The sequence below is a fragment of the Camelus bactrianus genome, chromosome 10, assembly GCF_048773025.1.
Source record: "Camelus bactrianus isolate YW-2024 breed Bactrian camel chromosome 10, ASM4877302v1, whole genome shotgun sequence".
Taxonomy (NCBI): Eukaryota; Metazoa; Chordata; class Mammalia; order Artiodactyla; family Camelidae; genus Camelus; species Camelus bactrianus.
This window is the reverse complement of record NC_133548.1, coordinates 69,329,174-69,344,651: the sequence shown is the minus strand read 5'-3', so window position 1 is coordinate 69,344,651 and position 15,478 is coordinate 69,329,174. Positions and strand designations below refer to the sequence as shown.

Here is a 15,478-nt window from a genome sequence, read left to right as displayed (position 1 = left end):
GGGGCAATGGGACAGTGAAATATGAAGACAGGTTTCTAAGGCAAGAAAGAAGATGGAAAAAAATGCAGCATTAAATATATCAGCCTCTGCTTATTAAGTCTGTTTGTAGCTTATTAATTGATAAAAGCATTTGATTTATGAATTATTCTTTGGAGAAATCTATCTGTTTACTGCTCTGCCCCTCTAGGGCCAGGAGAACAGATATAAAAAAAGAGATATGTTTGTTAAAAAACATAATCACAAAATGCTGGAAATTATTAACTTCAAGAATCTTATAAAGGAAAGGCAGGGTTTCCAGCCCAGCTGTCAGAGCCTAAGCAAGGAGAATGACAAGTGGAAAATGAGACGTCAGTACACAGGGGACGTAGATTTCTGATTGGTGACTCGGGACAAGGTAGCATCAAACTCTCCCTGACAACCTGTGAAAGGTCCAGACACAAACAGGATTTTGCAGCGTGAGAGAGCCGCCCGCGTGCTCCCTGGACCTCATTGGAGCTATTATTGTCAACATGCTGTCGTTAGAAGGGGTTCACGCTTCACTGCTGGAAGGGCCCAGGGTGACATCTATCCCACCCTGTCTGGTTATTCGCCAAGCAATGAAGTTTAAATAATATGCCTGCAAACCCACAGGTTGTCAGAGTAGAGACCTGAACTCCAGCCCCACCTACATTCCCAGGATCCTAAAGTGAAAAGGTGAATTGCTGAGTGGGTGGAGGTGGAAGGAATTCGGCAGTGGCTGCAGCAGGAGTCACAGCGTTAGGCAGCGCTGTTGATCAAAAATCAAAGCCCTCTCCCACCTTCACCTTTCTGATGACACACATCTCATAAGCCTCAGTTTTCCCATCCGTATAATGGTGATAATGCTTATGGAATTATTGTGATAATTAAATGAGATAATCTAGATAAGACACTTAGCACAATGCCCAGTTCATAATAAGCCATACATTAATAATTGGCATAATATTAAAATCATTAATTATTTTCATATCCCTTTTAAAGTCCGGAGATCATGTTTCATGTTGCAGTGTTCCCTCTCTTGTCCCCCAGTGCTAGAAAACAGAATCTGAGTTCTAGTCACCTGCTAAGGAATTCTGTGTTCTGGGACGACTTGCTTCATCTTTCCAGACTAAATCTCAGTCTCCCTCCATCCTCACCACGTGCCAGCAATTCTAATGAATAGCACTGATTAAATAGTCCTCCTCCCAAAAGCTTGTATTAGTCTATGTTCTAAACCAATGTTGAAGTTACTGTTGAATTTGAATAATGGATATGTAGATTTCGAGTTAGCACATTTTTATCATTTATCTCGAGTAGATAACAGTGTCCCACATAGAAGTTAATTTGGAGAACTTCTAGCTGAACAGTTAGCCATGGACACGTGAGGACTTAGCAACACGCATGCCCTTTCAAAGTGCGTTCCTAACGATTCATGCTCACAGCAGCATGATCTGAGTCTCCAGTTTCTATTGTACCGTACACTTGTGCATTTAAACAGGAGATTCAAGATCATAAGGAACATAAGATTATAAAAATAAGAAAACAGAATTTGAATTCCACTGTCTGTGACCAGGTGGAGTTTTGTTTTTGTTTTTTTTTTTTTAATTTTTTCCACTATAGAGACATATGAAAGACATTGAAATCAATCCGAAAGAAACAGACATGGACGGCACTGTGATTTCTGGAAATTGATGTGAAATGGGATTTTTTAATGATTCTAGCAAACTTACTCCTAAGTTTAAGACTTTTCTTAACTATTTGTGTATTGGTCGCTCCACGTGGAATAAATCTTTAAATTCAATTAGTCAAAAGTGTTCTTCAACTAACTGAGTAAAGACAGACTGATAAATTTTAAAACAAGTGTGCAAAGATGAATGACAATGAAGCTCCGACTCAAAAAACAAAAACTGTAACATTATTCATTACTATGTTCAGGAACTGAAAATTTCACTCTCTGCAATTCCCTTCCAGTCAGTATTCTTATTCATTTCATTTCCTGATTATGACTGAAAAAAATTTGGTCATGCAGAGAAAGGGGGTGTCAAAAATGACTCACTTCATGGTCCATAAACACTAGGTTTTCTCCTGCCTCTGTGAACCAGTGGGAAAGGGGTTGGGCCAGTTTCAGAGTTGGAAACGGGGAGTCCACGGGGAAAATCTAACCTTAAAGCCATATTTTGTTTGAACTGCAGGGTACTGGGACACATAGGAATGTTATTTACCTGTTTGTTTATGTATTTATTTAAATAGTTCAAATAAGTATTATTTTAAGATCAGGATTTTCATGTAGTATTCAAAATTTCTTGCATCTCTGGAAAAATCTGGTAACAATATGCCACCTCTTAACTTGAGGATCAGAGAGGCCAAGTAATTACCCCACATTACAGGAACCAGCATGGCAGATCGCCTGTGTAGAATTCCCAGGCTTTCCCCAGGGTACTACTGACCTATCACGCGCGCGTATGTGTGTGTGTGTGTGTAAGAGAGAGAGAGAATGCATCCTAACCAGTGTCAGTCAACAGGCAGGGGACGTCCAGAAAGGACTCCATTTCAGCATATGGAGAGGAATTTATTTTGAAGAGAATAATTACTGAATCAAGTTCGGGCCATATTCTCTCTCTCCTTCCCCCACCAAGCACGTCTATCGCTGCACCTACTGAGCACCTCTTGTTACCAAGTCCAAACTCCTTCTGCTCCCCGCACGGCAGGCCAATAAATCGGAAGACGAGGTGCTGGGGCAAGAAATAGGGACTTTAATCAGAAAGCCAGCAGACCGAGAAGATGGCAGACTAATGTCTTGGAGAACCATCTTCCCCAAGTCAGAATTCAGGCTCCTCTTATACTAAAAAGAGGATGGGTGTGTGGTTGGTTGTTGCAAACTTCTTGGTGTCAGGATTCTTCGTTCTTACAGCTGTCCACGTGGGTCAGGTCATGGTGTCCCTGTAAACCTCCAACAAAACAAACATCATTTTCCATTCTGCAACTTATCTGCATATAAGCGCAAAAGTGTTAATACCCTTAAAGGTCAGAGCCTTGAGAACAGGCTCTCCTGTCTATTTCAGGCTAAAGGCAACATTCTTTTACAAAAGGTGCAGAACCAGCAAAACTAAACCTAGAAAACAGGGCGTAGGGTTAGAGCCAAAGGAACAGAGCTAATACAGAGTCAGAGTTGTTCTTTTCTGTTACTGTGACGTGCCAGGCACTGCCCACTGAAACTGCGTTCCTCCCTCCCAAACCCCTGCATCTAAGTTCTCTCAAGCCCATGGTTCCCAAACTTCGCACCAACACACCTCAAGCTGCGAGTGGGCTCCTGGGATAGCTTCAACTTTCAGGGGAGATACAGCAATACTCCACGTTTCTTGGAAACAGGACAAGCTGGGAGCTCAAGGTAGTTCACAGTTTCGATGTTAGATCATGCTGCAGTCCTTTAGAGGTCATCAAACTGCAAAACTGGATTTTCTACAGGTTCTGTGATAACAAAGCAAGGGCTGTATGAAAATCAGTGTGGATTGATCTTATCCCCAAAATCGAGACGTTGTGCTCAATGTCCACCAGGTGCCCACATTCCATTAGCAGGAAATTGTGATTATGTAAGAATGAAATTAAAATATTATTTTTCTTTCAATGAATATGGATTCTTTGTTTTCAACTAGCTTCTAAGTTGCTGAGACATAATTATGAAGTGGCCTTGGACCTAACTGCTTAATAAATGGGACTTTTGGGCTAGCGGCACTGCAAAAAAAAAAAAAAAAAAAAATTACTAAGATCCAGGGGACCAGAAGGCGTAAAGTTTTAGAACTTCATTGTAAAGGTCAGAACACAGGCTCAGAGAAGCTCAGTAACCTGTCTGAGGTGCTAAAAGCGTGATTTGAATCAGTATGTGTCTGATTTCAAAGTTCGTGTGCTTTCTACCGTCAGGTAGTTGCCTCCTGCATGTCGGACAGCAAACCACATTCATCAGTCCAAACACACAGTCAGACTCATCATGGCCTCCTCGAGGGACTCACAGGCGTAGTCAGGTCTGTCATGGGGGCCACGTTAACCTTTCCAGTATCGTGCTATCCACCCCAATTAGTTATAGTCTTCCAGTAACTTCTATTCTGTTTCCCCAACCGATTCTCCCTGTCTGGCTCACAGTGTATGCTGAACTCAAGTCCCTAAGGAAAAAGACTACAAAATAACTCAGCTTGTTACATACAGAGGCATATGTCAATTCAGGCCAGCCTGTGATGAGGGCGAGACGCGGGGTGTGGGAGGTTCAGTGATGAAGAGGGCCCCGGGAAAGGAGAACTTGCGGGGTTTCCTAACAACCAAGGGGAACCTTTATGACAGTACAAATCCTTTGGGAAATTCTCAGATTAGAATGACCAGGATGAGACATCCTGTTAGAATTCCTTCCAAGGGATATAGTAAACATTAGAGAAGATTCCCTTCACAAGTGAATGCAGCTTCTTCAAAACCAAGAAGGAGGCTAAAGAAAATCCCATTGGCAAAAATATTGAATCTATGACCAAAGGCCACACACACAAACCAGCGCCTCGATGTCTAATTCCACCGTGATTTACATCAAGAGGAAAAAGAGGCCCAAAATAATAATCAAATGCAAACTGTCAAAAAAAAAAAACCAGCTATTAAACTTAAGGGAAGACAGGGGACTTTTCACATGCATTGCTATATTCCCCAGGGACTTCATAATTGTGAGTGGGCTGAACTGAAAAAAATTATTGGACCCTAAGCTAAATATGGCAGTGAATTTGAAAAGTCTACCATGAGCTAAAACAAAACTCTCTAAGACTATCCTTTAAAAAAAAAAAAAAAAAAAAAAAAACCAACCACAATTAGCAGGTGAATTTTGTGGCATGTAAATGATATTCCAATAAAGCTGTCTTTTTTTAAAAAGACACTTAATGTCTACAAGACTCTCTTAAAATTTGCACAGGTGATAGTTTAAAATTCTGTCTTCATCTTGTAAAAATTTACTTATTTTTCCATTCACATTTCTTATCACAGTTTTCATTTCTGCAGGACAACTAAGTAACCCCTGTTTTCAGCAGCATGCTTACAAAACATTTAATAACACAAGAGAACTGAGAGGGAAATTTGACTCAATAATTTAGAGCATAGGTTTTGGTGACAGACTGGGTTTAAAACTTGGCTTGACTGCTTACTATCAAGTTCCTTAAAACTCTCTTTGCTTATCTATGAAACAGAGATGATGATGGTAATGGCAATATTAGTTGTTTCGTGAGGATCTACCACGTGTCAAGGGTCGTTCTAATAAGTTTATACGTGTGTCTCAATTAACCTTCACAACAACCCCATTACTTAGGGACCACTTTTATTTCCATTTTACAGATGAGGAAACTGAGGCAGAGGATGTTTAAGTAACTCGTTTTAAGCTCACAGTCTAGTCTGTTTGTGAGCTGAGGTATGAACTCAAACCTGGGAGAGCCTACACTGTTAACCACTAGTACCTTCCTCATGGGGTTGTCACGAGTACGTAAAATAAAACACGGAAAGCTTTCGGACAGGGTCCGCCACAAGCAATAAATGTTGTCTTGTATTACTTGTTGTAAAGTAAAAAGTGAAGCTCTTCCTTTAGCTGTATTCCTCTGCCCTCTCCTCCTCAAAAGAAATCACTATTACACACATATTTTCTATTTAAACATGTATTTATTTATATAAATGGAATAATACGAAACATTTTGTTCAGCTTCTTGCTTTTAACTTACCTATATTATGTCTTTGGACACTGGGAAACATTTACATGACAAAGCACAGGGACCACTGAACTTAGGATAAAGATGATGGTCTAAGTCGGTGGAGAAGATGCATTGGAGAAATGATCAGCCAAGGAGAAGGGCTTTAAGTTTCTAAGGGCAGCAACCTGTGGGAAGGTAAAAATATGGGGGAACTATTGGAAGACTGGGGAGTAGAATTTGTGACGTAGATTCCTCTGATGCTGATAAGGATCCAGAGTTGACTTGGGTGATTAACCTCTGTCCTTCCTGGGAGAGAGGGGGGAGGGGTTAACTTTATGAATTTATCTCCTGCTTTTAGGCAAACAGGGAAAAGGCAGAGAGCTTTTCTTATCTCTGTTTCTTTTCAGTTGCTTTCAGGTCAAAATAATCCTTTTGCCAAAAAGGCGTATTTGGGGGTGGCATATTCTGCTCCCCTTCACCAAGTGATGACAAGGGAAAAAATTCGTGCCGCGCTCACGGCTGCTCGGACTGCGGTTGGACTCCCGCCTCGCACAGCGGTGACTCTGAAAGACAATAACGAGGGGTGAGGCTTCCAGTAAGCAGAGCGTTGAGTAGTACCTTTGGTGTTGATGTGAATGATAATAAGCAGCTGTCAATCAGTCTGGAGGAGGAAGTGATGGTAAGTAAGAATATCAATAAACCCCTGCGTCATCACAAGTCACTTGACTGGTTCATCAGGGTCTGGAAGGAACAAGATAGAAAGATTATAAGACTGAAGACAAAGAGGTCTGGGAAAGCCGCACCTGAACGGACTGATGCAAGGAAGCACGAAACGTGCCGATCTTTGGTTCTCACATCAGTGCCGAAAAGAGAGCAGTGACTGAGGAGGAAGCCTGAACACCTGTGTGGACGGAATGACGCACACGATGGAGGTCAGCCAGCCTCTGTCCTCAGCCTCCCCGTGAAGGTGATGGGCCTGTGAACAACACGGCACGATGACGGACAGGGAGGCTACTCATGAGCCCAGGGTGGCTGATCCAGCTGCTGCCACTGCTCCACAGCTCTGATCAGAGCCCTCAGTATGGTACCATTCCTCAAGGGGACCAATTGGAACTTGAAACAATATATAATTAAATCAGATGTTGCAGGTATGGGTCTGTTCTCACTGCCCTCTGTGCATCAGCCTGCAACACCAGGCTGTGCTAAATATTTCTCCTCTGTATTCCTCCCTCTCAGCAAAGCCTCATCACTGCACTGACCGTATTGCATTCTAATTTTGTGTCTATTTCAACCAAGCTGCCAGCTTCCCGAGGGCAAGGTCTAGCTGTTATTTTTCATGGGTTCCCTCGCGCGGCCCAACCACATACCGCATGCTTTATAAATATTTGGTAAGTAAATGAATAAGTAAAAAACAACTTGTGCAACCATCCAAATGAAGGATACCGAATGCCATATCTAGGGCAGTGGTAGTGGGTTTGGAGAATCTTCTGAACTTTGGCTACCAGCCCATGCCCCTGTCAGTTACCACAGCAAGATTAGGTAGCCTCTCACACCCATACTGGGATCAGGGCAGAGGGGGAATCAGACCAGACAGTAATCTGGTTGGTGAAACCATTTTATTATCTGTTCGTTGTTAATAACCATGATTATCTCAATGACACAAAAGCCTAGGATTAGAAATCCACCATGTGTCTCTAGCACCAGCACCTAGCGAAGTGCATGGCATAAGGCAAACACTCCATGGATGTCTGTAGAATGAGCGACTAAATGTCTGAATTAGTGGATGAAAGGTAGCATGGAATATTGAAAGTATTATGGGTTGAACAGACAGGCAGGATTCCCAACTCTACTACTTATTACCTATGTAAGCTTGAAGCCAAAATAAAAATAATAACACCTTTCGAAATTATTTGGTTGAAAGCATCAGAAAACATCAGCCTAAACAATCACAATGAAAAACAAACACATACATGGGGAATTTTATTGGTCTGCATAATTGGGAAATCCAAGTAGTGAGAATCTCCAGCTCTGGCTGAATCCAAGGGATCAAATAATAATGATTGAAAATCTGAAGACCAGCGTCTGCTCAGGTTTATTCTCAGACAACTTTTCTCCATGTGGTAGCAAGAGAGCCACTAGATGCTCCAAGCTTGCATGGCTGCTATAGCTCGTGTTCCAAAAAGAGAGAAAAGAGTATGATCCCTCTCTCAGCAGTTGTCTACGTCAAACCCAGGAAAGGTTCTCACTGGCACTTCTAGGATCACCTGCCCACCCCTGGACTAATCATTGTATCGGTATCCAGACCCTGGAGAATGGTGTGGGGGCCACAGTGAAAGCACACGAAGAATTGCTTACATTGGAGAGGGGCAGTTCACAAAAAGGAGAAATTGTTAAGCAGACAAAAAAGTAAGATTCCCACACTATAATTATCTTTCAGCACTGATGTGATGATTGACAGTAAAATCACATGCAAAGCACTTGCTAAATACTAATAGGCACTCAACAAATAGTAGTTTTATTAATAACAAAGATTTTGGGGGGAATGGAGTTCAATGTGTTATAAAAACTACATATTCAATTTGAATTTTCTCCTTATTCAAATGCCAAAAAAAAAAATCTTCTTTTTAAATGTTGGCTTTTGTATGTCATACCGCCCTAATATAAAGAACTGAAAATTATACCAGTATCACTGAAAACTAAGGAGGAAAACTTGCCGGTTAAAAATTCTGAATATTTAGAGTTAGACCGTTCGCTATCATTATCAAATTGGCTCATTTAGTCAGCCTTCCTCTTATTATTCTCTCTTGCTTATTTGCTGATTTAAAAAAAAAAATGAACTTCAAATGCAATTTGGTGTACAGGATTGGACCCTGGAACAGAAAAGAACATTAATGCAAAAACTGGTGAAATTGTTAATTATCAGAGCAATGCAATTCAAAACTACAATGAGGTATCACCTCACACCAGTCAGAATGGCCATCATTCAAAAATCAACAAATGATAAATGTTAGAGAGGATGTGGAGAAAAGGGAACCCTCCTACAGTATTGGTGGGAATGCAGTTTAGTGCAGCCACTGTGAAAAACAGTATGGAGATTCCTCAAAAGACTAAAAATAGACTTACCATTTGACCCAGCAATCCCTCTCCTGGGCATATATCCAGAGGGAAACTTGATTCAAAAAGACACCTGCACCCAAATATTCATAGCAGCACTATTTACAATAGCCAAGACATGGAAACAGCCTAAATGTCTGTCAACAGATGACTGGATAAAGAAGTTGTGGTATATTTATACAATGGAATACTACTCAGCCATAAAAATGATAAAATAATGTCATTTGCAGCAACATGGATGGATCTGGAGATTGTCATACCAAGTGAAGTAAGCCAGAAAGAGAAAGAAAAAATACTATATGATATTACTTATATGTGGAAATTTTAAAATTGACACAAATGAACTTATTTGCAAAACAAATAAACTCAGAGGCATAGAAAACAAACTTATGGTTACCAGAGGGAAAAGTGGGGGTGGAGGGATAAATTGGGAGTTTGGGATTTGCACATACTAACTAATATATATATATAAAATGGATAAACAACAAGGTCCTACTGTATAGCATAAAGAACTATATTCAATACCTTGTAATAACCTATAATGAAAAAGACCTATGAAAAGATCATTCCTATATGAAAAGGAATATATATGTATATGTGTATAATCAAATCACTATGCCAGAAATGAACACAACATTGTAAAGTAACTACACTTCAATTTCTAAAAAATCATATAAAGCTATAGCCCTGGTTCAACAATAACACTTACATCCTACTGGAAAATTATGGTTTAGACTACAGTGTGGTGCAACCCACAGCAACCTGGGACTGACTACGTTGTAACTCTAGGTGTGAGCCATGTCTCCTCACCAACTCATTAGCAAAACAATAGTTCTAATGAAAGAGCCATCAAAAGTAGGAAAGTAGAAAGATAATAAAATTCTACTCAGCCATAAAAATGAAAGAAATAATGCCATTTGCAACAAGAGATTATCATACAAGGTGAAATAAATCAGAGAAAGACAAATCAAAGACAAATCCCATATGGTATTGAGGCGGGAAGCCCCATAAAAAGACCAGCAGGGCCCCTAGGCAGGGCCACTGCTCTCCTCTTAGCACCGTCTGGTTCACTGGCCCAGAGGCTCTATCTCACTTTTTGCCTCTAAAGCCGCTAACTTACACCTAGAATTCTATTGGTTCCCTGAGCTCACTTCTGATTGGTTATTTCCTTCACTCCCGATTGGTTATTTCTCTCACTTCTGATTGGTTATTACTCTCACTTCTGATTGGTCCACTTCCCTAATTTCTGATTGGTCCATTTGTAGTACTTTATTTGCATGGAGTTCACTCCTGATTGGTCTATTTCCACAAAGCTTGTTCCTGGTTGGTCAACTTCTGTTGTACTTTATTTGCATATGATGTTGCAAAGTGTAAAACTGGCAGCCTATAAAACTTCAAGCTACAGCCGGGGTCCAGAGCATGAAGTGTTAACTCCCCTGGGCCTGCTGGTGTAATAAACCTGAGTTCTGTGACTCTGAGTGTTGCTTGGTCTCTCACCTGGATCCAGGTTGCTGTCACAACTGAGCTGTAACACATTTTTCCGCAACAGTATCACATATATGTGGAATCTAAAAAAGTGACACAGATGAACTTATTTACAAACCAGAAATAGACACAGACATAGAAAACAAACTTATGGTTACCAAAGGGGGAAGGGATAAATTGGGAGTTTGGGATTAGCAGATACAAACTACTATATACAGAATAGATAAACAGCAAGTTCCTACCATACAGCACAAGGAATTGTATTCAATAACTTGTAATAACTTATAATGAAAAAAATATATATATATAACTGAAACACTATGCTGTATACCAGAAACTGACAAAACATTGTAAATCAACAATAGTTCAATTAAATAAATGAGTAAATAAATATGGGAGAAGAGAGGACAGAGTAGAGCAAATATTCCCTGAGTAATTGATTGAAAAACAAAAATAGTCCCACCAAAAATTACATTCAGGGTAAGTTTTGCCATTGCAGTTATAGGCACAACCTGAAGTAAATTGCTTGTCTCTGTTTTTTTTTTTAATCACAAAAAGCAATACAAACAGAAATATGAATTACCTCTACAGACACTCTAAGCATAGTTCATGTAACCTGATACAGGTGAGGAGCTATGTTTTTGTTTTAAAATGTCTAGCTCAATTCAAAAGTTACCCTGCCCTTCCTCTTGCAAGCAGGGGAGATGGGCTTGGTTACACAAGGTCTAGATCTCTGCAGGCTACGGTTCGAGGGGAAAGAAACGGACAGACAGGAAGAGTAAACGGTTTTGTTCTAGCTTTCTCCCTTTGGTGCTGGAGGAAGGAAGCTTAAAGAAAAATGGGACCTAAGCAGAGGCTGTGGTCACTCAGTTCATCGTCTCTTTCACTTTCTTCTCACTTCCTTCCCTCTGTATGCTCCTTCTTTCCCCAGTTCTAGAACTTTCCATTAGCTGATGCATAGGGCTGTGTGTGTTGGGGTCGGGGGTGGGAGGTGCTGCACTCAGAGGCAACATTGTGGCAGAGGCTCACACTCCACTCAGAACAGGCTTAAATGTCACTTTGTCTGGTGGCCTCTCACCCAGATGTATCATCAGCTGCAACTATTAAGGTATTTCACTGCCTTCTTTTCCTCTGTGGTTTTTTGGTTTTTTTTTCTCCAGTTAGGACAGAAATCTTTATTAAAATGTATCCTTCAGTAACATGTTAGCATACATACAATACATACACATACACACACATGCCCGTCTCCTGAACATGAAATGTTTCCATGCATTTAAAATTAAAGCTGTGTCACTTGTAACTTCTGATCTGCTCTATTCTAATCTTTGTGATTCTTCTTCTGTGGAAGTTTTGTTGCTCATACACTCCGCCCCAAAATTGTATTGATAAATACCACAAATGCTTTTCTTGTTTAAAAAGTAAATAGCATCTATGATAAGGAGGTTTCTCTGGTTATTGTAATACACCGCAACTGTAATATTTAAAATAGTTACTTCCTTGTGTCTCAGAAAACATTGGCATTATCAGCCTCAATCAAATTATTGGAAGAAAACCTTTTAAACTTCTGTTTTTCTTTTATACTTAATTATCTGATCACCATGCTAGGTTCATAGAGGTGAAAAAAGGGCATTACAATACGAAAAACTCCTAGCATATAATGACAATGACAACCATACTAGCTAGCATTTATAGAACTCTGACCATATCATGCTCCAAAAATGCTACTAAGTCTTTTATATACTTGATCCTTCCATTTAATTCTCTCCACGATTCAAAGAGAAGGGTACTACCACCATTTTTTAGATAAGGATCTGAAGCACAGAGAGGTTAAGTCATTTTTCACTATGACAAAAAGGAAACTGACTCCGTTAACGTGATAACAAGTTCCGTCAGTGTGGTCAGAACACCAAAGCAGAAAATCACACTGCAGCAAGGGAAAATTAAAGGTATAAAAAGGAAAGCTATCCAAAATAAAGCATGTGAATCAGTGACCTCAATATAAGAGCTAAAACTGTAAAACTCTTAGAAGAAAACATAGGCATAAATCTTCACAACTTTGGACTTGGTGGTGGAGTCTTAGATACAACATCAGAAGCGTGAAACCAAAGGAAAAATAGATTAATTGGACTTCATCAAAATTTATGCATCAAAGGACACTAGCAAAAAAGGGAAAAGACAACCTACAGAAAGGGAGAAAACATTTGCAAATCATACACCTGATAAGGGCTTCACAGCCAGAATATATAACGAATCCTTACAACTCAACAACCAAAAGACAAACAACTCAGTTTTTAAAATGGGCAGAGAACTTGAAAAGACACCTCTTCAAAATTTACAAATGGGTAACAGGCACATGAAAAGATGCTCAACATCACTCACTAGTCATCAGAAATACAAATCAAAACCATATTGAGATACCACTGCACACTGACGAGAATGGTTATAATTTCAAAAAATTTTTTGCAGAAAATAACAAATGTCAGGGATGTGGAGAAACTGAAATCCTCGTGAATTGCTGGTGAGAATTTAAAATAGTGCAGCCACTGTAGAAAACAGTTTGGTAATTCCTCAAGAAGTTAAACCGAGAATTGTCATATGACCAAGCAATCCCCCTTCTTGGTATACACCCAAAATAACTGAAAATAGAGACTCAAACTGTTATTTGTACACCGACGCTTACCGCACGTGTATCCACAACAGCCAAAGTGTGGAAACAACCTAAGTGTCCACTGAAGGATAAATAGATAAACAAAGTGTGGTACGTCCATACGATGGAATTTTATTCAGGCATAAAAAGGAGTGAGGTTCTGATACATCCTATGATATGTGGGAAACTGGTCAGCATTATGCCAAGTGAAATAATCCATTCACAAAAGGGCAACTATTGTATGAATACATTTATGTTAAATTCTTAGAACAGTCAAATTCACAGAGACAGGATACAGAGATTACCAGTGGGGGAGAAAGAGTTAGTGTTTAATGGGTACAGAATTTGTCTGAGATGTTGAAAAAGCTCTGGAAATAGATACCAGTGATGGATGTACATTGTGAATGTACTCAATGCAACCGAATTGTACACTTAAAACTGGTTAAAATGGTAAATTTGATATCATGCAAATTTTACAATTTTTTTTAAAAGTGACTTTCAAAAACAGTCACTCACAACCTATATCTACAGTCCAGATCGCCCTCAGGAACTCCAGATCTGATTTTCCAGCTGAAAATATCCAGACTCAGTCTTCAAAATTGTCATGATTTAACCACAACCAAATCCCTGTTCCTCTTAACAATTTTACTTCTCGTTCCTTCTCCCGTAAACCTCGTCTTTATCATCATTACAGAACTATCATACACGAAACCATCTCTCTTCCTCACTCCTGCAACCAATCAGCTCCTAAGTTTCTGTTTCATTTTGCTTTGTATTGATTTTACCTTCTTTATAGAGCTTGAATTTCCTTTCTCTTCTCTATCCCCACAGTCATTCTTGGTCTAGGGCCTCATCCTCTCTCTCTCACTTGGATTATTGTAATAACTTTTTCTTCATCTGTCTGCCTCACTAATGTTCCTCTGCAGAGACTCATCTCTCTTTCCACCGTCCACCTTCAGAACAATCACCACCATTTTCTCACAACGTCACAAATCTGATAATACTACCTTCTTCCTTTAAAACAGTCTTTGACACCCTTGAAGTTCAAGCTCCCCAGCCTACAAAGCTGATTCTTCACAGCTTGACCCCAATCTGCTTGTCCAGCCACTTACCTCCCCTCCTCAGCAACACAGACTGTCTCTCTTCTCCATCCTGGCTCTTCTTCTCTGTCCACACTCTTCCTATGATATTCTATCCCAAGGGAACTCCTAGTCACCCTCCAAAATCCAGCTAAAATGCCACCTCCTATGCAGATCATTCCTCACCTTCCATAGGAAGGATTAGCTGTTCCCTTCTCGTTAGTAGCATTGCATATTGTAAGCATTTATTGCATTGGTTTAAGAGTGTTTACCTCTCTAAGTCCCCACCCCACAGCAGAAACTTCTAAAGGCAGGGACTGGAACTTGATCCTACTCATTCATTTTTTTCACAAACTACAATTTAGATGAACAAGAGAAGACGTCTTTCTCCCTTTCCAAAGTAAATATTCAAGGGAGTTACTATAATTCTTTTAAAATATTTGTAATGTCTAATGTTCTTTGGATTACCAAAAAAAAAAAAAATTACCAGAAATCAAAAAATATAAAATCTAGGGAATGCCTTTTAACTTCAATTCAATGTAACGATCACAGAAACTCATATAACTTCCATACCAGCTGATCCAAGCCCGTAAGTATTTATTTATTCTATAAACATACGTTGTGCGCTTGTTACATGCCTGACACTGACTAAAGGTGCCGGGTCTTCAAATATAGCTGACCTGTGACCGCACAGGATTAAAGCTTGTACGTAAAGAGAGCAAATATAATTCATCGATCTGGAAATTCTACCTTTGCTAACACATAGCACTCAATCACCGGATGATTTAGGAGATGGCTGAGTAACTAAATTTTTCAACTCCAGCCTATTTGGGGTGTTTCCCATTGATATGTTACAGTCAAAAAGCCATGTGCTCTCCCAAGAAACATACATTATGCATAATGACAAAATGAATAGATATGTTGTGACACTCGACTAGGAGTCAGGACTACCACTAACAGGCTGTGTGACCTCGAGGAAATAAGTCAACCCGTCATCTTGGCTTCAGTTTCATCTTCAGTAAAAAAGAAGTAGATGGACGAGAATCTCTAGGTCCCTCAATACACCATTATGTGTATTGAGGACAAAGCCAGCCCTACGGGTTGGTGGCTGGTTAGCAGCCGAAGTCAGAGTGATTGGAAGAGAAAGACTAGATACAGCGATTTCCAAGTTGAAGGCCACCTTGGGAGAAAGCTGGGCGTACTCCTGCTAGCTGTGATAGACACTAAGCAGGCAAGCCCATGCTTGAAGATTTTCAGTTTTTAAATATTTTTTAATGCAATTCAAGAGGAGTTCAAGTAGTGCTGACCATTAAGAAAAGAAATAATCTGATTAAAGGAGACATGAAGAGGGAAGGCTCAGGGATCCATGAAGGGACCTGGAAGGAGAGGGGACGGAGCACAGGCTCGCCAGCGGCCGCTGACCCAGATTGCAACACAGCCTTTCACCTGCCACC

The 15,478-nt window shown here is 40.1% G+C and overlaps 1 long non-coding RNA gene across 1 annotated transcript; it reads right to left on the bottom strand.

Moving 5' to 3' along the window:
- Window positions 1-2,545: 2,545 nt before the first annotated feature.
- LOC141578915 (uncharacterized) lies at window positions 2,546-14,251 on the bottom strand. Its single transcript, XR_012509809.1, has 5 exons — window positions 14,058-14,251; window positions 10,311-10,381; window positions 5,730-6,440; window positions 3,288-3,465; window positions 2,546-2,937 (listed from the first exon to the last, which is right to left on the bottom strand). It is a non-coding gene; the product is annotated as an uncharacterized LOC141578915 (long non-coding RNA).
- Between the last annotated feature and the right edge of the window lie 1,227 nt (window positions 14,252-15,478).